Source organism: Talpa occidentalis, unplaced genomic scaffold (assembly GCF_014898055.3).
Source record: "Talpa occidentalis isolate TD23 unplaced genomic scaffold, MPIMG_talOcc4v2.1 talOcc4.3, whole genome shotgun sequence".
In the NCBI taxonomy this organism is placed as follows: Eukaryota; Metazoa; Chordata; class Mammalia; order Eulipotyphla; family Talpidae; genus Talpa; species Talpa occidentalis.
In genome coordinates this window covers 35,479,673-35,505,842 of record NW_023603184.1, presented here as the reverse complement: position 1 = coordinate 35,505,842, position 26,170 = coordinate 35,479,673, and the positions used below count along the sequence as shown (strand labels likewise).

Here is a 26,170-nt window from a genome sequence, read left to right as displayed (position 1 = left end):
TACCATTGTCACCTTCACTGGGGTCTCTCACCTACATCGTTTTCAGCCAGTCCAGTATGAAAAACCAAGTGCAGCTTCTTCACATGTCTCCAGACTGCATGTGCCTCCTGCAGGCCTCCTCCTCCCCCTACATCCTGCTTCCTCCCTATGACAGTCTCCTGCTGCAGGGGCAGGATGCACCACTGAGCAGGTTTCCTATGAGCCCAGCAGACCGGGTAAAGGAGGAGTCCAGGAGCCCTCTGTGGATGTCTCAGGCTTTTCTTAAGCTTTACATGTAGTGTGGCAAACAGGTACACGGCAGGCAGGCGTGTCAGGGGGCCAGGAGGCGTCCAAGACCCTGGCAAGTCCTCACTCTGGGCTTCTCTCTCTCTTCTGGCTTTCTCTCTCCCCAGCCTCTCTCCTGATTCTCCTGCTTCTCTCCTGCTTCTGCTTCTCTAGGTGACTGTCTCAATACTCCTCCCATGGCCCACAGAGGTAAATAACACAGCTTACAACAATGTAACAACCGCAGGTGCCCCATCAGACAGGGCAATCCTAATGGTGGGAGGACAGAAAAGCCTTAAAACCATTTACCCTCCACCTCCCTAGCTGCTTCTCCTCAGTCCAACCTCCCTGGATGGGGCAGGACATCTGGTTGGTGCTTCCCTTTTTCCTGGGGTGGCCCTGTTAGAGTTTCAGTTCATTTCACTCCACTCTTCCTCTCTGTGGCAGTCAGGCCCAGTGCATCGCGACCTTATCTGCGTCTGGCCTGTCTTCACTCTTCCCCAAGGAGTCACAACATTTCCGTGGTCTCTGAAGGTCTGTTGAGAGTTTCCGGAACAAAGAGTTTGAAAACTTCAGAGGAAAAACTGATTTGGTGAGTCTGACTTTTCATGGGAAGGCCAAGGTGTCTCTGAAAGGGGGCAAAGGCCCAGCTTGCAGCTCCCTGCTGATTGCGTTAACTGAAGGGCAATGTGAAGGAGCAGTGGCCTGAAAAGAAGGCGGGTTTGAAGGAGGAAGGCTTTGTTTACTTCAGAAGGACTGACATTTCTCCAGGCCGAATCCACCCACAACTCCTTCCTATTCTATTATTTTGAATTGCATCTTTTGCGGACAGAGAGAATCCTTGACTTTTTAGAAGTAGAAAGCGCCTTTTCCACCAAATACAGGAACGCAGGCAGAGGGGTTTGAATCCTAGGGGGTTAATGTTACAGTGTACGAGTGTCATATTTCTTCATGATTCTATACATTTTGCTCCAAGTGGCCTGTCTGCGCTGGGGAACCTTGATGCGTGACGGTTGGCCAGTTCTGCACCTCATTTCTAGTCACTGCTTCACCGCGGGTTGATCTCTGTAGTTCCTTAGAGATCACTAACCTTGTTCGTCCTTCTCACTTATATCTGATGTCATTTTAATGAAAGAGATGTGGGATTCAGAGAGCAGTTCTTGGGTAACATCTGAGAAAAGTTTCAGTGGATCTCCCCATTCAGCAGCTTTCGGGCATTCTACCCATGAGACAAAGACATTTAGTTCTATCCAAAAGGGCAAATTTATTATAAAGGACGCTTGTGAGGTCGGTTTTGGAGATCTTGGGTTCGCGACCGATTCCTTGGGTTGACACTGGGAAAAGCTTCACCAGAGCTCCCCTTTCATGGCACTGGCGAATTTCCCAGGCGAGTTCCTCCCCAAGACAGAGGTGTCAGTTATATCCAAAAGGGCAGGTTTATTATAAAAGGGAGATAAGAATAAAGGACAGGGCCTCCCTGGTGGCTCAGCGGTTGAGAGCTGGGTTGCTAAGCTGCCCGCGGCCTCTGTGGCGCCGGTTTTGTTAGGGGGAAATAATGTCCTGAGTTAATCCCATACAGGCTTTGTGGACCCCACCCCCACTCCAGACTAAAGCCATCAAGACTCTGGGAAGACAAATCCCATCACCACCAAGGGAGGGTGGCTGGGACCTGAGGGTGGAGTTGGGCAGCCAGGTTGGATATAAAAAACCAAACACGTGGGCCTTGGGCTCTCTGGCTCACGATCGCTCGCCTCCTGGCTTCACCGCTCCTGGCTGGCGGCCAACTCTGAGAGCGCCATTTTGGGATTCCTGATGGGTGGATCGGGTAGGACTCATTTAAAACTTTGTCTCCCCGCGCACACAGCCCGGGCTGCCGGTAAGCCTGCGCGGGAAAACGGCGCGCTTGGCGCGCTTGAAAAGCAAGTGCAGACCTGGATCGCGGCTGCCCAGGTCCCCGCGCCTGCGACCTAGGCTTGCGGGGGGGAGACGACCTAGGCTTGCGGGGAGACGCGCGGAGGTCCTCACTGAGGTGAAGGCCCCTCCCTGAGTGAGCAGGAACCAGGCGCCCAGGCACGGGAGCTGTGCAAAAGGCGCCATTCCCGCGCCACTGAACTGGGCTACAGCCCGCGTCCTGGAACTGAGGGCTTTGAACTGAGACCTGGGGCACGAAAATTCGGGGCGTGGTTTCTCCACGACGGTGGGGCACAAGGCAGACACAGCACCCCAAAGCTGTTGAGGTGTACCCTACCATTCCCGCTCTGTTCTCTGTCCCACGGGGTGGGGGGAGGCGAAAAACAGCCCCCAAGGACAATAGGAGAGATCTCTGGCGCCACCTAGCGACCAGGAAAAAAAAAGTCACTAACACCCTATAAAACAGGACATTTCTTAAGACTGCTTGAAAAGGGCAGAAGGTTTCTGGAGGACCCAGTGGCCAGCCGGGAAGTTATTCCACGCCAGGCCCCTTCCGACCAGCAGTCTGAGCCCACAGAGGGAGCAGGCACCCACGTCCGGGGCAGACCGGGTGCGCAGAAGAGTGTGCCTGAAACCGGAGGCGCAGGGACTGCATCCCGCTTCGCCATTTGAGAACAGGGACATTTCTTCAGTAAAAACTGCCTAAAACCAGCAGAAAGCTCCCCCAGAAGACAGAGATGGCTCCTGGAAGAGCCAGAGGGGAGCGGAGAAGTTCACCCAAGATGTCAGTCAGTCCGAGCAACACAGTGTCCCAACGCATACGACAAATTAGAAAACAGACAGTAGGGAGTAGAAGAACCACACGCAACCTAACAACTCCTCAGGAAAGAAGCACACCACAAAAAGAAAACCACTCCCCAGATTGCAACGACAGCAACTTGGAAGAACTTCTGAGCCTTCCAGAAAGAGAATTTAAAATTGCCATGATTAAAAAAGTGATAGATCAGAAGAAGGAAATTGAGTCCCTAAAGAGGGAAGTAAGAGAAATGCAGGAGATCAAAGAATTAATGGAGGAACTAAAGAACTCTGGGAAAAGCAATGAAAGCAGAATAGATGAAATGGAAGAACGAATAAGTAATCTTGAAGACACAGAAATAAAAAGAACCAAAACAGAAAAGGAAAGAGAAGTACGAAGGAAAAAGAATGAAGAAAGACTTCGGGAACTATCTGACCCCATGAGGAAAGGAAATATAAGAGTTATAGGAATTCCAGAAGGAGAGGAGAGAGATGTAGGAACAGAGAAAATATTCATGGATATAATTGAAGAGAACTTCCCAAATGAGAAGAAGGAGCTGAAAATTGATATACAAGAAGCAAGAAGAACACCAAACTTCCACGACGAAAGGAAAAACACAGCAAGACACATAATAGTAAAGCTCCCAAGAATCCAGGACAAGGAAAAAATAATGAAGCTGACAAGAGGGAAGAAACAGATAACATTCAAAGGAAAACCAATCAGGCTGACATCAGACTTCTCTGAAGAAACACTACGGGCAAGGAGAGAGTGGAGGGACATAGTCAACAGACTCCAAGAAAACAGATGCCAACCAAGAATACTCTATCCCGCAAAGCTCTCTTTCCTCCATGAAGAAAGAATATGGACCTTCCCAGACAAAGAGAAACTCCGGAATTTCATTGCGACTAAACCCCCACTCCAAAAAATACTACAAGGAATCCTAAAGCCAGAACCTCAGAGGGACGAATAACAACGAAAGAAGACCAAAAAAAAAAAAAGTTATTAAAAGAATAAATAAATAAAATCAAAGGAAAGACAAACATAATGGCAAATACAGATGCTAACATATCAATATTAACTCTAAATGTAAATGGACCAGTATCATTCTCAATGGTGAAAAGCTGAAAGCAATTCCATTAAGATCTGGAACAAGACAAGGATGTCCACTCTCACCACTGCTTTTCAATATAATACTGGAAGTCCTAGCCAGAGCAATAAGACAAGAGAAAGACATCCAAGGAATCCAAATAGGAAAAGAAGAAGTCAAACTATCACTATTTGCAGATGATATGATAATATACATAGAGAACCCCAAAATCTCCACAGAAAAACTAATTCAACTCATCAATCAATTCAGTAAAGTGGCAGGATACAAAATCAACACGCAAAAGTCAGTAGCCTTCCTATACACAAACAATAAATCTGAAGAAGAAGAAATCAAAAAAACCACCCTTTTATTATCGAAACAAAAAAAATCAAATATTTGGGAATAAATCTAACAAAAGAGGTAAAGGACCTATACAAAGAAAACTATAAAACACTGTTAAAAGAAATAGAAGAAGACACAAAGAAATGGAAAGACATCCCCTGCTCATGGATTGGAAGAATAAACATTATTAAAATGGCCATCCTACCAAAAGCAATATACAGATTCAATGCTATTCCAATCAAAATCTCAGTGTCATTCTTCAAAGAAATAGAACAATTATTGATGAAATTCATATGGAATCACCAAAAACCCCGAATAGCCAAAGCTCTACTGAAAAAAAAGAAGGAAATGGAGGCATCACACTCCCAGACTTCAAACTATACTACAAAGCCATAATCATCAAAACTGCATGGTATTGGAACAAGAACAGACATACAGACCAATGGAATCGAATAGAAAATCCAGAAATAAACCCACAGATTTATGGTCAACTAATCTTTGACAAAGGAGCAAAGACTATGCATTGGAGCAAAGAAAGTTTGTTCAATAAATGGTGCTGGGAAAACTGGGTCGCTACATGCAAAAGAATGAAGCTTGACCACTACCTCACACCATACACAAAAATCAACTCAAAATGGATTAAAGAACTAGACATAAGACCTGAAACCATAAAATACATAGAAGGAAATATAGGCGAAATACTACGGGATTTGCACATCAAAGACATCTTTACAGACACATCACCCAAAGCAGTGATAGTGAAGAGAAAGAAACAGCTGGGACTACATCAAATTAAAGAGCTTCTGCACAGCAAAAGAGACAATAACAAAAACAAAGAGAAACCCCACCAACTGGGAGAACATTTTTGCACCCAACACTAATGATAAAGGACTGATCACAAAAATCTGCAAAGAGCTGATGAGACTCAGCAACAACAAAGAAAATAATCCAGTCAAAAAATGGGCAGAAGAGCTAAAAAGAAACTTCTCTGAAGAGGAAATGCAAATGGCCAACAGACATATGAAAAAATGTTCAACATCACTTGTCATCAGGGAAATGCAAATCAAAACTACCATGAGATACCATCTCACACCAGTGAGAATGGCACATATTAAAAAAACTAGCAACAACAAATGTTGGCGAGGATGTGGAGAAAAAGGAACTCTTGTGCACTGTTGGTGGGAGTGCAAACTGGTCCAACCACTATGGAGAGCTGTGTGGAGATTTCTGGACCTACTAAACATAGAGCTTCCATATGATCCAGCAATTCCACTCCTAGGTATTTACCCAAAGGACACAGAAACATCAATTCCAAAGAGCACCTGCACTCCTATGTTTATAGCAGCACTGTTTACAATAGCTAAGCTTTGGAAACAACCCAAATGCCCAAAAATAGATGACTGGATCAAGAAGATGTGGTACATATATACCATGGAATATTACTCAGCATTCAAAAAAGATAAACACATGCAATTTGCAGCAACATGGATGGCACTGGAAGGGATCATGCTCAGCGAAATAAGCCAAAAAGAAAAAGAAAAATACCGGATGGTCTCACTCATAGCAGGAATCTAGAAAACTTAAATAAGGGACCAGGAAAATGAATATAAGAAAGTGAAAATCAAAATCAACAAAAAACTATGAACCAGAGACACTTTTTGGGGGTTGGGGGGCGGGAGGGGAAGGATTGGGGTCAGAATGGGGCGTTTGCAATTGTATGGGGGAATATAAAAATAAAATTTAATATTTAAAAAAAAAAAATAAATAAAACTTTGTCTCCCACTTTTCTCCCAGAGCTGTACATTTCCTCATTTCCCCTTCCCTTGTAAATAAACCTTTATTAACCTTTCACGTGTGCCTGCAGTAGAGCATTGATAAGTCCTTTTAAGCGCGCGGGTGAGGACCCACAGTCAGGCACCCCATTTTGTATCGGGGTTGCTCTACAACACTTTGATGCCGGCTGCTCCGCCACAGGAGGAGGGTCCCACATGGCGTGCAGACCTCTCTTGCCGCCCGCTGCTCCCCTCAGCAGTGTACTCCGGTCCTTCTGCCTGCTCTGCGCCCCCTCTGACTCTGGTGAATTCTCTCACCCTCCCGCACGTCTGACTGTACCCAGTGCATGTATAAACAAAACAAACAAACCAAAAAAAAAAAATAAAACATGCCTCTATTAAAAAAAAAAGAATAAAGGACATTTGCTTATAATGGAGGACAAGTATAAAAAAAAAGAAAACTAAAAAAGGAGGTGTCACAAGACCAGAAACCTGCTTACACAAGGAGGTGGGGTAGAAAGGGTTAACATAACCATCAACACAGGTATAAAAACCGAGATCCTTAAGTGCCAAAGCCTAGATCACCAAGTGTAAGACCCAAGCAGGTATCAGGCTGCCATAGAGAGTGTCTAGAGCAAAGGTCAAAGGGTAAAGATATGGAGATTGAGCCCATTGTGGAATCTCCTGCCCCTTTCAGATTCTGCAGAGTTATCCAAATCAGCACTAAGGGAACCTCCAAGGAGTGAGCCCCTCCCAAACAGAAGACTGTATCAGTGCAGTCTCTACAGTGGCTCAGGGCTACACTCCCACTGCCCACCTGTGATTATAGAGAAGCTTCTTTTCACCGACTTTCTCCTGCAGGGCAGCAGCCTCTTGCCTGCCCGTGACCTGTCCCATGCCTGGGCTTCTCTTCACTCACCTCCCTCAGTGGAAGCCGCTCCCCTCAAGGCCTCCTGCCTGCAGCCTTGCAGGCCTCTCTCAGCAAACCTGTCCCTTTTGGGCAGCTCTTCCTTCCTGCTTATGTCTATACAAATGTCCCTTACTCTTCTGTCCCTTTCCTTTATAAACCTACCCTTTAAATATAACCAATGTGAAAGGGTCGGCGCAGTAAAGAAGAGAAGTACCAAGCTAATTTTCTCGAACATGGGGAAAATTTATTGGGCCTCCAGGAGAAATTCACGGACCCAAGGTGGGGGTCGGTGAAGTCAAGCATGTTGCCTGGGGGAGGCAGGCTTTTATAGGGTGAGGAGAGGTCAGGCGGGAAACTGGGGTTGCAGGGTGGGGGAAAAAAGTTTGTAGGGCGGGCCTCCCCGGTGGCGCAGTGGTTGAGCACTGGGTTGCGAAGCTGCCCGCAGTCTCTGCGGTGCCGGTTCGATCCCCGGCTGCTCCCGGCCACCAGAGGAGGGTCCCGCATGGCGCGCGCAGACCTCTCCTGTCGCCCGCTGCTCCCCTCAGCAGTGTACTTTGGTCCTTCTGCCTGCTCTGCTCCCCGCTCTGGCTCTGGTGAATTCTCTCACCCTCCCGCGCTTCTGACTGTACCCAGTGCATGTATAAACAAACAAAAAAAAGTTTGTAGGGCATGAAAAGATTTGTAGTGATGTAACAGGGTGGTCCTCAGGAAAGGGGGAGGTTTCCTGCCCACCCAAGGGAGGGTGGAGCTGAGCAGGAAGCGAAGAGGAAGCTGCACAAGAGACTGAGGAAGGAAGCAGGATGGAGCCAAAAGGAGACCTGGAGGAGGCGCATGGAGCCTAGAGACATATGAAGAAACTGCACTTGTCTTTTGGTCGTGAACTGGGTGACACAGATGTGGGTGAGACCCTTGGGGAGGTGACAATGGCAGCTTTTATCTTGATGTTGATTTTGCTCTTTTCCTTCCGGGCTTGTCCGGTTGTTTTTGACCCTTTTCCGTGGGTCCCCACTGGAAGATGCTTTAGACTTGTGGCAGGCTTTGGGCCTTGTTTTGGGCCGATCCCATATGGATGGAGTTTTACCCACGAGGGCACGGGTAACTTTGGGTGCTTCCTTTAGAAACTAAATTCTTTGCCTTTCCTGTATTGTTTTCTAATTGTATTAAAGTTCCTTCCAGTTAAAGTCTCATATATTTTGTGTTGATGCGGCGAATGGCAGAACCCATTTAGAATAGGCAGGTTTGCGGGGTTTGGGCTGCCCCTCTCCCTGTCCTCTAACATGAGGCAAGAGGCTTTTTCTCTGAATTTTCTAGGTGGGCTTCCTGGTGGGCTTTTGCATTCCGGCCTCCTGCATGGACCTTTCATACCAGCCTTTTATTGATAGGAAAAGGGGCAAGGGTTCTTTGTTTGGCTACTTCCTGCTGGAAGGGGGCAAAGACCAAGGGGGTGGGTCAGGCCTGGTTGTGAGGGTCTTCTGCAGGGATGCGAGAATATGGGTGGAGAAGGAGTTGGTTAAAGGTGGTACGAGATATTTCGCAAATGTGAGCCGGTATGGATTTTAGGAGGCAATGAGGAAAAAGAAAAAATAAGGTTCTCATTTGTACTGGCCCCAAGAGTGGAAGGAGCCATGACACTCCAGGATTTTGAAACCATGTCAGCGGAGCCTGCTGGTTTTGGAGAGTGATCTTGTTACAGGGCAGGGAGAGGGGCAGCCCAGACCCCACAAAACCTGCCTGTTTTTTTTTTTTTTTTTTAAAGATTTATTTATTTGTTTGTTTGTTTGTTTGTTTGTTTATACAAGCACTGGGTACAGTCAGAGCGCAGGAGGGTGAGAGAATTCACCAGAGCCAGAGCCGGGAGCAGAGCAGGCAGAAGGACCGAAGCACACTGCTTAGGGGAGCAGTGGGCGGCAGGAGAGGTCTGTGCGCCATGTGGGACCCTCCTCCAGCGGCCGGGGAGCAGCCGGGGATCGAACTGGTGCCAGAGAGGCTGCGGGCAGCTTCGCAACCCAGCCCTCACCGCCGTGCCATTGGGGAGGCCCAAAACCTGCCTGTTTTAAATGGGTTCTGCCATCTGCCTCATCAACACAAAACAAATGAGACTTTATTTATTTATATTTATTTATTTTTTTTAATAGAGGCATGTTTATGTATTTATTTGTTTGTTTGTTTTTGTTTTTCGTTTATACATGCGCTGGGTACAGTCAGAAGCGCGGGAGGGTGAGAGAATTCACCAGAGCCAGAGCGGGAGCAGGGCAGGCAGAAGGAGCGAAGCACACTGCTGAGGGGAGCAGCGGGCGGCAGGAGAGGTCTGTGCGCCATGTGGGACCCTCCTCTGGTAGCCGGGGAGCAGCCGGGGATTGAACCGGCGCAGCATAGGCCGCGGGCAGCTTCACAACCCAGCGCTCAACCGCTGCGCCACCGGGGGGCCCCCAAATAAGACTTTATGGGAAGGAACTTTAATACAATTAGGAAACAATACAGAAAAGGCAAAGAATCTAGTTTCTAAATCAAGCACCCAAAGTTACCCGTCCCCTCGTGGGTAAAGCTCCATCCAAATGGGATTGGCCCAGAGCAAGGCCCAAAGCCTGGCACAAGTCTAAAGCACCTTCCAGTGGGGACCCACAGAAAAGGGTCAGAAACAACCAGACAAGCCCAGAAGGAAAAGAGCAAAATCAAGATAAAAACCGCCATTGTCACTTTTCCATGGGTCTCTCACCCACATCTGTGTCACCCAGTCCACGACCAAAAGGCAAGCGCAGTTTCTTCATGGGTCTCTCGGCTCCATGCGCCTCCTCCAGGGCTCCTGATGGCTCTCCATCCTGCTTCCTCCCTTTCTTAGTCTCCTCTGCAGCTTCTTCTCTCCCTGGTCTGCTCCACCCTCCATTTTGGTGGGGCAGGAAACCTGGAACTTCTCCCTTTCCTGGGGACCAGGAATCTGAGCCAGTGAGGTGAGCTGTCTTTATAAGGATGCTAAAGGCACAGAGGTTTTTTCTAAGGAGCATCTATTCATTCATAAATATCCTGGGCAGAAATAAGGCTGTGTCCCAGGGCCCCACCTGCCACACCTACAGCTTTAAGAGATGATTTTAGGGCCTCCCCTGGTGGCAAGGCAGTTCAGCGCTAGGCTGGGAAGCTGCCCGCAGCCTCTGCAGGGCAGGTTCGATCCGTGGCGACGGGCGAGGGTCACACATGGCGTGACAGACCTCTCCTGCCGTGCCTGCTGCTCCCCTCAGCAGTGTATTTCATCAGTCTGCCTTTTCTGTACCCCGCTCGGGCTCTGGTGAATTCTCTCACCCTCCCGAGCTTCTGACTATACCCAGTGCTTGTATAAATAAATAAATAAATCTTTAAAAAAAAAAAAAAGAAAAGAGATGATGTTTGGCTAATGCCCACCATAATCATGAGGAAAGCTCTTCATTTAGTTTGGTGTGGTGAGAGCAAACACCCCAGTTTGGATTGTCCCTATATGGTGAGTTGTGGGACTACCAACACTTGGACACAAGGACCTGGGGTAGAAGAATTGATACACTGAGAGAGAGCGCCATTGCCCAGAAAAAGGATCCCCTTGTTTGGAGCACAGGAGTAACCAAAATGTTAGAAGTACAGGAGTGAAGCCGACAAGGGCATCAGTTTGATAGCAGGGGTAACTGTGATTGGAGTCCCACAGGGGGACTGAGCATTGGGGAGTCTGGCAAGCAGTGTCTGTTATCTTGGTCGCTGTGGTATTGAGATTCATTGGAACTGCCGCCAGTAGAGGCCTCTGAAGGACGTGCAGAGGAAACAAGAGGGGGTATTAGTCCCCAAAGAATCATTTCCATACATAGGACTCTGGGCTAGGGGAGATTTTGACAAGAAATGAGCATCCTAGTAAGACCCAGGTTACGATACATACTGTTTGTCTTCGGGGGCACGTTTGACCCGTGAAAGATGGTGCCAGGAGGGGTCCCCAGAAGTGTTACCGCTGTGGGTGTGGTGAGAATAACTTTGTGCGGACCAGTCCACTGAGGCTACAGTGGCTTTGGTTGAAGTGATTTGAGCAGGACTTGGTCTCCCGGGTGCAGTGGTGGGGAAGGTCGTCTGGAGGTCGAGATCCCAGGCAGGACTGGGTAATTACCTATCTGCCTGTTCCCAGAGCAGTTGCCTAAGTAGGGAGAGGTCAATCCTGTCTGGGTAGGTGTCCACGCAGTGGGTGAGCTGAAAAGAAGGTGGGCGAACTCGCCCTTGAGGTGACATGCGAACACAGGTTTGACAATGGGAACATATCTGCCAGACTTTTGCACTCGAGAAGGGTGAAAGAAGAACAGAGTCAGGAATTGGGTAAGTGGGCATGGCCCGACGTGGAGGGTATTGTGGACTTGTGGAATGACCAACTCCGCCTGTTAAAAAGAGCATAGGGGCAGGGTCTGCAGCCAGAGTCAGTTGGGAGAGCCTTTGCCGCTGCATCAGCCTTGTTACTACCTGTGGTAACATAAGATGCCTCCTTCCCAATTTTCTATTCTTGTCCTCTATTAGTATTGCTCATCCAGAAAGAAAGCTCAGCTGAGAGAACAGGAGTAAGTAGGAGGAATTTCTTTGCAACTTTTATCTTACAAAATATTTACATGATAATGTTAATGTATACATATGTCAGAAAAGGGAGTATAACAAGATGCCAAGGCCCAGAGGAAGGGCAATTAGATTAGGGAAGCCCCTGTACTTCTTTCTGTGCAAGCTGCAGCTATTATTGCACAGAGGAAGGGTGCCCATTGATATTGAAAGTGGCCTGTTTCCCTCAGCTAATAAGAGGAAACAGTTTGAGGAAATGGAAAGTAGTTTAATTTGTGGACAAAGTGAGGAGGGCAGCAGATTCTGTCTGAAAGACCACTTTTCTGCCTTTGGCAGGGCAGGGTATTTATAAAAATTAGTAAAACAAAGGGGAGTTGGGCCAGGGTCTGCAAAGGGGAGGCAGGAAGGGTCAGCATGTCCTTTTGATGTAGGCCTACCTGTGGGTGCCAGCTTGCTTTGCTGACACCTGCTGTTTCACTTATTATCTTCTTGGAATGTCATTCCTTTTGCTGAGACTGCAAGAAGACAAACTTGTTAAATGCAAAGGATAAGAATACTTACCTGATGGGGCAGGAAAAGAGACCAGTTCCTTTTCACTGCATCACCCCCTCCCCACTGCCTTCTGGGACCTGCTTCAGAACAGTTTTTCTGTGGTTCCCTGCCTGAAGGTGCTTTAGATGGTGGCACGGTTTTGGGCCTCAGTGGCCCCACTTTAAGTCAACCTTGTTTGGACATTTACCCATTAGTGGATGGACAATTTTGTTTAGAAATATCCTTTCTTTTCTCACCCTCTGCACACTAATTCTATTAAAGTGATATTCCATTGAGGTTTGCTTTGCCTTTGTGTGTACATGATGTGGTTTTTTGCAGTTGTGGTTTGGAGGGCGGGGCTCTTGGGTTCACACTGGGGAAGGTGTCACCAGAGCTCCCCTTTCAGAGGCTGGCGGCGAGTTTCCCGGGCCAGTTTCTCATGAGACATGATGTTAGTTATATTTAAAGAGCAGGTTTATTATAAAAGGGAGAGAAGAATAAAGGAAACTTACATAGACACATGCAGGAAGAAGGTGCTGCCCCCAAATGGACAAGTTTGCTAAGACAGAGACCTGCATGGTTGCAGACAGGCAGCCTTGAGGAGAGCTGCCTCTGCTGAGGAGGTCAGTGAGGGGAAGTCCTGGAAGGTACAGGTCATGGGCAGGCAGGAAGCTGCTGCCCTGCAGAGGGAGAGAGTAGGTGAAAAGGAGCACCTGCATAGTCACAGGTGGGCACAGGGAGTGCTGCCCCAGCCAGTGCAGAGACTGCCCTGATAGAGTCTTCTCTCTGGGAGGGTCACTCCTTCCTGGAGTGGTTTGTTTGCTGTTGACTTGGAATAAACTATGTAGAATTTGAAAGTGGACAGATTTCTACAATGGCTCTAATCTCCATATGTTTACCTTTAGGTCTGCTCTGCTAACCCCTACAGCATCTGATACCTGCTTGGGTCTGGTGCTTTGTGATCTAGGCATTGGCTCCTAAGGATCTTAGCTCCCATAGCTGGGTTAATGGCTGGGTAAATCCCTTCTACCCCACCTCCAGCTCTTGGCTTTTTGAGCCAGGTTTCTGATCTTGTGGGTTTCCTTTCCACTTTTTTCTATGCTTGTCCTCCATCCTGTGGATGACTAGATCCCTTTAGAAAGTAGAATTCTGGGCCTCTCCTAGTGGTGCAGCAGTTGAGCGCTGGGCTGCGAAGCTGCCAGCGCAGCCTCTGCAGTTCCGGTTTGATTCCCAGCTGCTGGGCGAGGGTCCCACATGGTGTGCAGACCTCTCCTGCCGCACCCACTGCTACCCTCAGCAGTGTACTTTGGTCCTTCTGCCTGCTCTGCTCCACGCTCTGGCTCTGGTGAATTTTCTCACCCTCCCGCGCTTCTGATTGTACCCAGTGCATGTATAAACAAAAAACAAATAAATAAACAAATAAATAAATAAAAATACATACCTCTTTAAAAAAAATCTAAAAAGTCCATCCAAAGCATCTTCCAGTGGGGACCCACAGAAAAGGATTGGAAACAACCAGACAAGTCTGGAGGTAAAAGAGCAAAACCAAAATCAAGACAAAATCCACCATGGTCCCCTCCTGAAGGGTCTAACCCACATCTGTGTCACCCAGTCCACGACCAAAAGACAAGCACAGTTTCTTCACGTGTCTCTAGGCTCCATGGGCCTCCTCCAGGTCTCCAGGCTCCATCCTGCTTCCTTCCTCAGTCTCTTCTGCAACTTTTCCTCTCCCTGCTCAGCTCCACCCTCCCTTGGGAGGTGGGGGGAACCTGGAACCTCCCCTTTCCTGGTGACCACCCTGTTACACTATGACAAGGGAAAGTGCATCCCAGCTGTTGAGGTTTTCAGCAACAGGAAGGTAACAAACAAGGACCAGGTTCCAGGGGCCCTGTAATGACATTATTATGCAAACTGTATTTTTACCCATCACCAAATGAAGGAGGAAGTAAGTTGGGCCAGTAGGCAGTTAGTCAGGGTCACCGGCCCAGCCTTGAGCCGGCTTTCTAAACCGTGCCTGAAACAGGGACTTATATAAGCTGATCCACATGCTTCAGAGAAGAGTTGGGGTGTAAGCCAGAGTTGGGGGGATGAAAGACTTCACCAGAGACAGACTAGAGAACAGAAAAGGAGAATTTATTGAAATACACAAGTGAGAGGAGCAGTGGCCAGATGAGAGGGCCTGAGGCTGTTTCTACTGCAAGCACCACTGATTGGTTGGGGACTCCTCTTGGGTGTGTCCTGACTCTTCATCTGGATCCTCAGCTTAACAGCCCAGTTCCTGTGGCCGCCCCACCCACAACTTTATCCAGTAAAGCCTCCCAATTTGCCTGTTGAACAAGGAGTGAGGCCTAGTTTTTAACTTTAATAATGACACCACACCATAAAGCAATGCCATCTGCACATTCCATAAAACCAGATATTCAGCCAAGGGTGGCTGGCTCCTGGACTCCACAGATGACTGATTCAACTAGATAATACATGTCTTCCTTTTCTGCCTAACTCTGGTCTTCAGATAATTCCTTCCTCATGGAGATGAGGATCAAGTTGCATGAGTCCAGGAACTGCACTTCCTTGATTCCTCCCCCCCTTTTTTTTAATTAAAGATTTATTTATATATGCATACAAGAATTCTGGGGTACAGGCCAGAGGAGAGGGGTGAGAGGATTCACCAAGACAGACTGGGGAGAAGAACAGGAGGATCTCATGAAATACACTGCTGAGGGGGAGCAGTGGGTGAGACAGGAGAGGTCTGCACTATGTGGGTAGCTGCCTAGACCAGAGATGAAACTCTGCTGCAGTGCTGCTGGTAGCTTCATAGTGCTGTGCTTAACCCCTTGCATCACAATGGAGACCCTCCCCTTTTTTTTCTTAAATATTTTACCTTCACCTATCTTGTTTCCTGGCTTTCTCATTTGTTCCAATACAACCTTCTCAAATATACAGGGATCTGTGAGGAAGAGACTCAAGCCAGGATAGTGAGCAGCAGGGGCAACAGCTATGGCATCAAACATCTTAGTGAACATCCAGGAGGAGGTGACCTGCCCCATCTGCCTGGACCTCTTGAAAGAGCCCTAAGCCTAGACTGTGGCCACAGCTTCTGCCGAGCCTGCATCACTGCAAAACAACAAGGAGTCCGTGTCAACCCAGGAAGATAAGTGCAGCTGCCCTGTGTGCAGAATCAGTTATGAGCCTGGACACCTGCGGCCTAATCGGCACCTGGCCAACATAGCAGAGCAGCTCAGAGGAGTCAAGATGAGCCCAGAGGGGGAGCAGAAGAAAGAGCTCTGTGAGCGCCATGGAGAGAAACTCATGCTCTTCTGTAAGCAGGATTGGCAAGTCATTTGCTGGCTTTGTGAGCGGACTCAGGAGCACCGTGGTCACCAGACCTTCCTCATTGAGGAGGTTGTCCAGGAGTACCAGGTAGGAGAGCAGGATGCAGTTAAAACAGCAGAGTATGTATTTGATGGGAGGTCTCCTCTTGGTTGCCTTCTCACCACACCCCACAGCTCAGAGGTCTGTGATGTCTTTTCTTCCTATGGTGTTGATACATGGTAAGATTCCCCCACTCCTCCGTTGTAGGGCTAGATGAGCAACGAGATCAACATCAGACAGATTAGAAGGAGAAAAAGACCACATTTAATAATGTACAAATGGAGAATTTACATGACTGTAAATACTGAAATAAAATGGGATAGATCCGGTGTTTATTATTAATTTTTAAATATTTATTTTTGCATACAAGAGCTGGGGTACAGGCCAGAGGTGTGGGGGTTGAGAGGATTCACCAGAGACAGAATGGGGAACAGAACAGGTGGACTGAGTGAGAGAGAGGAGAGGTCTGCTGTGCCATGTGGGTCACCTCCCTGGCAGGGATTGAACTCATGCCACTGTGGCTGAGGATGACTTGATAGCACTGAGACTTTAGCCCCTGTGCCACGAGGGAGGCCCAGATCTAGTATTTATAATGATGGGTTAAGGATGTTAAGGAGGGGTTAGGAGCCTGGGGTGTCAAGCAGGGAGGAGGAGGTCTCTGGGACCAGGAGGGGACAATTTCATATGATACAACCTTGCCTTTAGATATTTGCCTTGCCTTGAGATAGGTTTTTACTGTGGAAAGTTTTTTTCTGGAGGCCTCCCTGGGGCGTAGCAGTTAAGGCTCAGCCCTATCATCACAATGGTCTGAGTTTGATCATGGGCTGGGGAGCTGACCCACACATGGCACAGCTGATTCTGTTTTGCCCACTGCTCCCCTCAGCAATGTGTTTCAGCTGATTCTCCTGTTCTTCTCCCCACTCTGTTTCTGGTGTATGCTCTCACCCCCTTCACCTCTGGCCTACACCCCAGTTCTTCTGTGCATAAATAAATAAAGAAAGAAAATCTTAAAAAAAAGTTTATTTCTAGAGATGTTGCTAAATCTAGCTCATCTCTTTAACATAACACTTCCTCATGACACTCACAATAATTTTGATTTACGTTAGTTCTACCTAATAAGAGGACACAAATTGAAATTTTCCAGCTTGGAAAAACTGGGGGAAGAGAAACACTTGGATTACCTTTCAAGGTTGAGGACATTTCTGTGCCTCAGGCCTGATTGCAAGAGACCTCTTTATAGTCAGAAGTAGATGTTTTTGAACCATGTGTTAAATGGGGAGGAGGGGCTAGTGCCCATGAAAATCCATCATTCCCTTTGCACATGAAGTGAAACTGAGGGACTGGGTAGATTGAGATGTTGTTTCTATGCTGTAGGATCAAATTTCTCCTCTAGGACAAATAGAATCATCCTGTCTTGGGGAAGGGATGGTGACTTCTCTCATACTTCTGCCTGAGACTGAATACGTTCACACTTCAGATTTTCTTCTAAGTCGAAGGTTCTCATTGATATTTCAGTTTCTGTGACTCTTATGTTTAGAGATCATCTGATTACTTCCTCCATGACCTGTATTCAGATGTGGAGAAAGCCCATTGTTTGACTCTGGCTTGATTCCCCTCTCACAGCAGAAGCTCCAGGGCGCCCTGAAGCAGATGAGGGAAAAGCTGCAGAAAGCTGGACATTTGAAAGCTCAAGTCACAAAAAGGAGAACTTCCTGGAAGGTAGGAGGAGGCTCTTTCTGAGGGATTTAGACAGAAATCTGGTGGAATTTTGGTGATAACATGAGGAACTTCCTACCTTTTTGTTATCGGATCATTAACAATCCCACAGTCATTTGATTATCCTTCTCTTCATCATTTCCCTGATGGAGGAGAGGATTGAAAAGTGAACCTGGCACAGATGGATGGGTCTTTGGAGGGAAGGTTCATGTGGAGGACACTGGCCAGGACGGCAGTGCAGTCCCTGTTCCATTCCCATCTTGTGTTTGAGTCTTTGACTCTCCTGGGGGAAGCCGTTCGCCATGGCTCCTGTTCTGGGCCAGTGTGCCACTTGGGCAGAGGGTGAGTGGTGTGGTCAGGAGTAGTCCAGCTGTGTGAACGTGGAGACATACCCAGTTGCTCTGTTTGGCTCAGGGTTGGACTCAGTGCTGCAGACTTGAGGGAATTATTTGGAATACAATAGAGGGGAAGAAATAGGTGAAGAGCATCTTTAAGAATTGTTCTCTTGCTCTGTCTCACTTTGCTGTGAGAACTTTCCATTTACAGTGGTGCTGGTTCTGGTTCCTAGTCTCTGCCTGATAGGTTGAGTTCTACTTCTCTCCCTTTTCTCCATCCTAAGAGTCAAAAACAAAGTGAGAGACAAAGTGTCCAGGCAGAGTTTGCAGAACTGAGAGGTATTCTGGACTCGGCGGAGCAGATGGAGCTGCAAAAACTGAATAAGGAGGAAGAAGTCATTCTGCATAAACTGGCAGAGGATGCGAGTGAGCTCGTTCAGCAGAGCCAGTTGATAGAAGATCTCATCTCAGATCTGGAGCATCAGTTGGAAGCATCAGACATAGACATGCTGCAGGTAATGTTACAGGGCAGGGAGAGGGGCAGCCCTGACCCCGCAAACCTGCCTGCTCTAAATAGGTTCTGCCATCCACCGCATCAACACAAAACATATGAGACTTTAATGGGAAGGAACTTTAATACAATTAGGAAACAATACAGGAAAGGCAAAGAATATAGTTTTCAAATCAAGCACCCTCAGTTGCCCTACCCTGGTGGGTAGAAGTCCCCCCAATCCGGATTGGCCCAGAGCAAGGCCCCAAAGCCTGGCACAAGTCCAAAGCACCTTTCAGTGGGGACCCACAGAAAAGGATCAAACCACCAGACAAGTCTGGAAGGAAAAGAACAAAACCAAAATCAAGGTAAAAGCTGCCACTGTCACCTCCCCATGGGTCTCACCCACATCAGTGTCACCCAGTCCATGACCAAAAGGCAAGTGCAGTTTCCTCACGTGTCTCTCTGTTCCATGTGCCTCCTCCAGGGCTCCTTCTGGCTCCAACCTGCTTCCTTCATTCTTTTCTCTTTAGGTCCACCCTCCTTTGGGTGGGGCAGGGAACTTGGAACCTCCCCTTTCCTGGGACCACCCTGTTACAGTAAGATCTCAAAAGAGGCCCCAGCATCTTAGACATGAGAACCATGTGGGCAGATTTCCCTCCCCTTCTGTATTGCTGTGCTCTTTCTGGTGTGACACTAAGGTGCTTCTGCTCTGCAGTGTGCTTCCTGCATTTATAGGAATAAGTGAATGCATAAATAACAAGGGGAAAACTTCATTGTTACTAATGTGTCAAGTACAATGCAATTGTGTGAGCTTGGAATGAAGATGCATTTTATTCAGGTGTATTTGATATCCCTGTTATTGTGTGCTAGTGTTACCCATTCATTAGTTAAATCGAGTGAAGCTAGTTCCGGATGAACAAACGCACTTCAGAGACTTAACAAGCATTTTTTCCCCCTCATGGAATGAGTAGAAATTTTCCCCCTTATTTTCTATTTTCTGAGAAGAATTATTGAAGGCCTGGTATTTATTTTTAATTATTCAGTGGAATTCACAAATTGTCTCATTCTGGCCCTTTTTGTGTGAAAGGGTGCATATATGTGTGTATGTAATTATATATGTATGCAACTAAATATTTATAATTTACTTGTTTAATTTTTAAAATAATTTTGTGTAGTTTTTTGGCAATGTGTGTCTTCATAGGAGTTTGTCTAAGTTGTGTGCTTGTAGATATAAAGATACTCATAATGATTCTTTCCCATCCCTTCAAGTCCTACAATATTCACTGAATCGTCCCTTTGATACTAAGCAAAACCAAGGGGCTTCACGGGGACTCCAAACTGAAAAGAGAAATAAGCCATGTTGTCTATTCTATTTGGCTTTTTTTTAAAAAAAAGATTTATTTATTTATTCATACAAGCACTGGTTCCAGTCAGAAGCGCAGGAGGGTGAGAGAATTCGACAGAGCCAGAGCGGGGAACAGAACAGGCAGACTGAGGAAGAAATACACTGCTGAGGGGAGCAGGGGGCGGCAGGAGAGGTCTGCGCACCATGTGGGACCCTCACCGGCATTCGGGGATCGAACCGGCACTGCAGAGGCTGCCGGCAGCTTTGCAACCCAGCGCTCAACTGCTGAGCCACCGGGGAGGCCCCAAATTGTCTATTCTAGGGGTTCTTGTTACCTGGTCCATGAAGGCAAAGCAACCAAGTTTTGCTGAAAAGGTTTTAATTGGTTTGCCAAAGTGCTCGAAGGCAAAAGAGAACAGCAGGTGTAGGAGGGAGGCAGCTAAAAGCCCCCTAAGCAGCAAAAGTGGCGAAGTAACAAAAGTAGCCATCTGAAGCAGGACATCCCCCTTCAAAAAAAGGGGTAGACCCTCCAGAAGCAGGACTGGCACCCTTCCTGCATATTTAAAGTGTATGCCAAGGCCCAGTTTCTCTCCTGGGTTCTCTCCTGGTGGCACAGGAGGTGCAGGACTCTGAAGCTCTCCTAGGTTGCCTTGGCTGTGTTCCTTCAGAAAGTCACTGCAGTCCTTCCAAGACCTTGAGTGTGTGTGTGTGTGTGTGTGGAGGGGGAGGTGTTGGGGTTGGTGGTCAGGGTAGAGAAGGGCTGGGGGAGGTATCCCCATGAGGGGAGTGGGGAAGGCTGTGGGCACTTCGGTGGTTGGAAAACTAAGGTGACCACACCTGAGGAGAGAGATCCTGTATTGTGCAAAAATAAATAAAGACGTTTAAAGGATAATATGAGAAGGACAGAAGGAGGGAGATTGCAAGAGAACTTGCAGATTGAATTTCTCTGCAGTCCCCATAATTAAAAAAAATAATCACTAGAGTGCTGGGCTCTCTTCCACCCTGTTTTCTTTCTCTCTCTCTCTTTCTTTCTTGGATTTATTTATTTATTTATTTATACAAGCACTGGGTACAGTCAGAAGCGCTGGAGGGTGAGAGAATTCACCAGAGCCAGAGCGGGGAGCAGAACAGGCAGAAAGACCTAAGTACACTGCTGAGGGGAGCAGCGGGCGGCAGGAGAGGTCTGCGCGCCAGGTGGGACCCTCCTCTGGTGGCTGGGAAGTGGCTGAGGATCGAACTGGCGCTGCGGAGGCTGCGGGCAGCCCTGCAACCAGCGCTCAACCGCTGTAGCACCGGGGTTGCCTCCTCTCATATTTTTAATTGCAGTGATTTGCTTTTTCCCTTTTTTCTTAGTTTATGTCTCGTCGATTTTATTGATATTTTTATAGAACAAACATTTATATTTCATTAATTTCTTTTAGGTTATCATTTGTTTCTGTTCTCTACATATTAGTGCGTGTGTGTTGTACGTGGTTCGCATACTGTTCCTTTTCTAGTTTCTTAAAATGGAAATTTAGAAAACATCTTTTCTGGTTTAGTGTTTAATAATATAAATGTATTGCTTTAACTGTATTCCATGTATTATTATTGTTTTGTTTTGATTTTCATTCAATCCAACTTATTTTCAAATGTTTTTTGCAATTTTTTTTCCTGTTTACCCTTGGAATGTGTGTGTGTGTTGTGTGTCCTTTTTTTTTTCTTAAATAGCATTGATTTAACAACTTGATGAAGTTACAGATGAGACATTCTAAGTTACTGGTTTCTGTTACTTTCTAATGAATATATGAATATGCAGTTTAGAGAAAAAATTGAGTAACAATAATCAATCAGCTGCACATATGTGTGTGTAAAATTCAAGGGACTGGATGAAGTCACTTAAAGAGAGATTTGGGGCCTCCCCGGTGGCGCAGCGGGTTGAGCGCTGGGTTGCGAAGCTGCGCGGCCTCTGCGGCGCCGGTTCGATCCCCGGCTGCTCCCCGGCCACCAGAGGAGGGTCCCACATGGCGCGCAGACCTCTCCTGCCGCCCGCTGCTCCCCTCAGCAGTGTGCCTCGGTCCTTCTGCCTGCTCTGCTCCCCACTCTGGCTCTGGTGAATTCTCTCACCCTCCCGCGCTTCTGACTGTACCCAGTGCATGTATAAACAAAAAAAACAAACAAACAAACCAGCAAAAACAAATAAAGCATGCCTCTATAAAAACAAAAAAAAAAAAACAAAAAAAAAAAAAAAAAAAAAGAGAGATTTTATTTATTTATTTATTTTATTTTTTTTTTTTTTAGATTTTTAATTTATTTATACAAGCACTGGGTACAGTCAGAAACGCGGGAGGGTGAGAGAATTCACCAGAGCCAGAGCGGGGAGCAGAGCAGGCAGAAGGACCGAAGTACACTGCTGAGGGGAGCAGCGGGCGGCAGGAGAGGTCTGCGCGCCATGTGGGACCCTCCTCCGGTGGCCGGGGAGCAGCTGGGGATCGAACCAGCGCTGCAGAGGCCGCGGGCAGCTTCGCAACCCAGCGCTCAACCGCTGCGCCACCGGGGAGGCCCTAAAGAGAGATTTTAATGTAAAGAGAGAGAGTCAGGAAAAGCACCTACATTAGGGTGTCTGTGTGCACCTCATAAAATGTCATGCAAGGGGCCTCCCCGGTGGCGCAGCGGTTGAGCGCTGGGTTGCAAAGCTGCCCGCAGACTCTGTGGCGCCGGTTCAATCCCCGGCTGCTCCCCGGCCACCAGAGGAGGGTCCATCATGGTGCACAGACCTCTCCTGCCGCCCGCTGCTCCCCTCAGCAGTGTGCTTCGGTCCTTCTGCCTGCTCTGCTCCCCGCTCTGGCTCTGGTGAATTCTCTCACCCTCCCGCACTTCTGACTGTACCCAGTGCATGTATAAACAAAAAACAAACAAATAAATAAAACATGCCTCTATTAAAAATAAAATAAAATAAAATAAAATGTCATGCAAACTTCTTGAAGAGTATTACAATTTTTTAAATTCCCCTAAGCCTAGCATAAATGCTTGACAGTAGTAGCACATACATTCCATTTCTGCTGAATACATGAAAGTCTATTAATTATTAAGTCATCTCAGAGGGAGTCTGCATTTGGGAATAAAATTATGGATTTCTAATTTTCCTTAGAAGTATGTCTCATCTCCAGATACATATTTTTTTTTTTTATGATTTATTTATTTATTTATATAAGCACTGGGTACAGTCAGAAACATGGGAGGGTGAGAGAATTCACCAGAGTCAGAGTGTATAGCAGAGCAGGCAGACTGACTAAGTACACTGCTGAGGGGAGCAGCGGGCAGCAGGAGAGGTCTGCACGCCATGTGGAACCCTTGCCTGGTGGCCAGGGATCGAACCGGGGCAGCAGAGGCTGCAGGCAGCTTCGCAACCCAGCATTCAACTGCTGTGGTACTAGGGAGGCCCTCCAGATACATACTTGACTTCCACAAGAGTCAAAACCGTTTCTACCTCTTGGGAAACCTGACAGCATCACATGAGTTCTGGAATGTCTGGCCTAGGTCTTGTCTTTGCATTTGTCTCTGACAATGGGATCAACTCTACCCCACCTACTCAGGGGCCTGAGGAGATGTCATAGGCCTTATAATTGGGGAGAGCCTATTACTTCTTGACTCATGATTTTTTTTAATTAATTGATTTTTTTTTTTGCCTAGGTTGTGACTCACGTCATACAAAGGTATGTGTGGGAGGCCAGCGATGGTCTTTTTGTGCTGTGGAGAGATGTTTAATGCTTTTTAGAGTCATCTGGTATTAACTGTTAGATTTTTCCCAAATATCATGCACAATAAGAGAGGCTCTTAATTTATTCAATTTCTATTCTCCCGAGGAAAAATGAGGCCTCCTGACCTCTGTCAAATATTTGCTACTGGGAGCCCTGCTACTCATGTCTTTGACAAAGGTGCGGGCATGGGGCAGATTCCTGAAAGTGAGGAATATTGTTAGCTGACTCCTGCTTGTTTCTCCTCATTTGTTTATGGCTAGTTTCTACCATTGTTAAAATACGCATTTAAAAGTAAAACTGTACATGCTGTTTGATCAGTTACTGAATAAACAATTTGCTGGCAATGGCACTGCGTGATATAAATATTTCATTTATTTTAAAATTAGTAACTCTCTGCCAAAAGGCAGCAATTCAACATTTGGTGGTACATAACAAGTGAAAAAACTGGGAACAAAAGGCTGTAAATATCTCTCTGCCAAGTCTTTAATATGGATATGTGGTCTTTTGTGGCAAGGGCTAAATGGAGAAGGAAATTCTCTTACTTTAAAGATAGGGCCTCCCTGGTGGCACAGAGGTTCAGTGCTGGCAGGTTCTGTGCTGGGTTGTGAAGCTGCCCTAAGCAGCCTCTGCAGCTCCAGGAGAGGGCCCCACATGGCATGCAGACCTCCTGCCTCCCACTGCTCCCCTCAGTAGTATACTTCGTCAGTCTTCCTGTTCTCTCTCCACTCTGGCTCTGGTGAATTCTCTTACCCTCCCTTGCTTCTGACTGTACCCAGTGCTTGTATGTGTAAATAATAAATAAATCAATCTTTTTTTTAAAAAAAAATATAAGGTAAAGATAGCAGTTGGTGGCAGACACGAGCCATGCTCCAAGTATAAGAAATTCCTAATAAGCCAGGAGGTGCCATAGCGGGTTCCTGCTAAATTCTTCCTGTTTGTTTAGTGCTAATTCCCCTGGAGGTGACAACGGGTATGGTAGCTGTTAGAGTGTGCATTCAAGAATAAGTTAACAGCAATTTTGTGACTGGTTGAGCTAATAATCATGGCAGCACAAATAATGCACTGGGAAGTAGTCAATGTAACAACTACTGATATGTTACGTATTAACCATGTTTGAGAACCAAAAGCTATAACTGTTATAAGACAGGGAGAGGGGCAGCCCAAACTCCGCAAACCTTCCTATTCTATGTAGGGTTCTGCCATCCGCAGCATAACACAAAAACATATAAGACTTTAATGGGAAGGAACTTTAATTAGGAAACAATACAGGAAAGGCAAAGAATCTAGTTTCTAAATCAAGCACCCAGAGTTACCCATCCCCTCGTGGGTGAAAGTCCATCCATATGGGATCGGCCCAGAACAAGGCCCCAAAGCCTGCCACAAGTCTAAAGCATCTTCCAGTGGGGACCCACAGAAAAGGGTCAGAAGCAACCAGACAAGCCCGGAAGGAAAAGAGCAAAATCAACATCAAGATAAAAGCTGCCATTGTCACCTCCCCACGTGTCCACCCACATCTGTGTCACCCAGTCCACGACCAAAAGACAAGCGCAGTTTCTTCACGTGTCTCTAGGCTCCATGTGCCTCCTCCAGGTCTCCTGGCTCCATCCTGCTTCCTTCCTCAGTCTCTTCTGCTGCTTCTCCTCTTCCTGCTCAGCTCCACCCTCCCTTGGGTGGGGCAGGGAACCTCCCCCTTTCCTGGGGACCACCTTGTTACATAACCATCTTTGGCCCTGCCTCTGATGAACTATTTGTAGTTGCTTACAACTGCAAACAACAATCAGCAATCTCACAGAAAAGGAAATTTTCCCTGATCTTAAACTTAGATATGAAAACTAGGCTGACTAGATAAGTAGAGGAGTAATAGGTAAAAAAAAAAAAACTCTTCTGTGAGATTAGGAAAAATGCCTCCCTTACTTGAGAGCTGGGGTCAAGGGAAGAGTCAATGCATCTTCCTTCCCCCAGGTAACTTCCTGTGCTAGTTAATCCTTCACTAAGATAAACATAGAAAGTTTAGTTGCAGTCACATAAGCTTTTTGCTAGTAATAAAATGACTGGTTGTTTAAGGTAAATGACTATTCTAAAAACACCTAGCGACTAGAAAAAAAACCACCAACACCCCATAGAACAGGGACCTTTCTTCAGAAAAGACTGCTTGAAAACTGCAGAAGGCTCCCAGAGGAGCCAGTGGCCAGCTGGGAAGTTAGCCCACGTCAGGCCCCATTTGGCCTGCAGTCCAAGCCCAGATGGGGCGGGGACCCACTACCGGGCACACCAGACATGCAGGGGAGAGCGTCCCGCATCGCCAAATTAGAACAGGGACATCTCTTCAGTAAAGACTGCCTGAAACCAACAGAAGGCTCCCTCAGGAGCCAGATGTGAGTGGGGAAGTTTGACCACTCCAGGCCCCTTCTGGCCTGCAGTCCAAGCCCAGAGGGGAGCAGGGAGCCCACCTCTGGGCAGACCAGGCATGCAGGGGAATGTGTCCCCGCATCGGCATTTTAGAACAGGAACCTTTCTTCAGTAAAGACTGCTTGAAACCAACAGATGCCTCCTGGAGGAGCCAGAGGGGAGCGGAGAAGTTCAACTTAGATGCCAACCAGTCCAGCAACACAGTGTCCCAATGCATACGGCAAATTAGAAAAACAGACAGCAGGGAGTAGAAGAACCACACGCAACCTAGCAACTCCTCAGGAAAAAAGCACACCACAAAAAGAAAACCAACCCCCAGATTGCAACGATAGTAACTTGGAAGAACTTCTGAACCTTCCAGAAAGAGAATTTAAAATTGACGTGATTAAAAAAATGACAGAACTCATAAAGGAAAACAATGATCAGAAGAATGAAATTGAGTCCCTAAAGAGGGAAACAAAAGAAAGGCAGGAGATTAAAGAATTAATGGAGGCACTAAAGAACTCTGGGAAAAGCAATGAAAGCAGAATGGATGAAATGGAAGAACGAATAAGTACTCTTGAAGACACAGAAATAAAAAGAACCAAAACAGAAAAAGAGAAGTA

At 46.9% G+C, this 26,170-nt stretch overlaps 1 pseudogene; it reads left to right on the top strand.

Annotated features, from left to right (window-relative positions):
* Nucleotides 1–693: 693 nt before the first annotated feature.
* Nucleotides 694–26,170, top strand: part of LOC119255563 (tripartite motif-containing protein 5-like) — a 90,022-nt pseudogene continuing 64,545 nt past the window's right edge.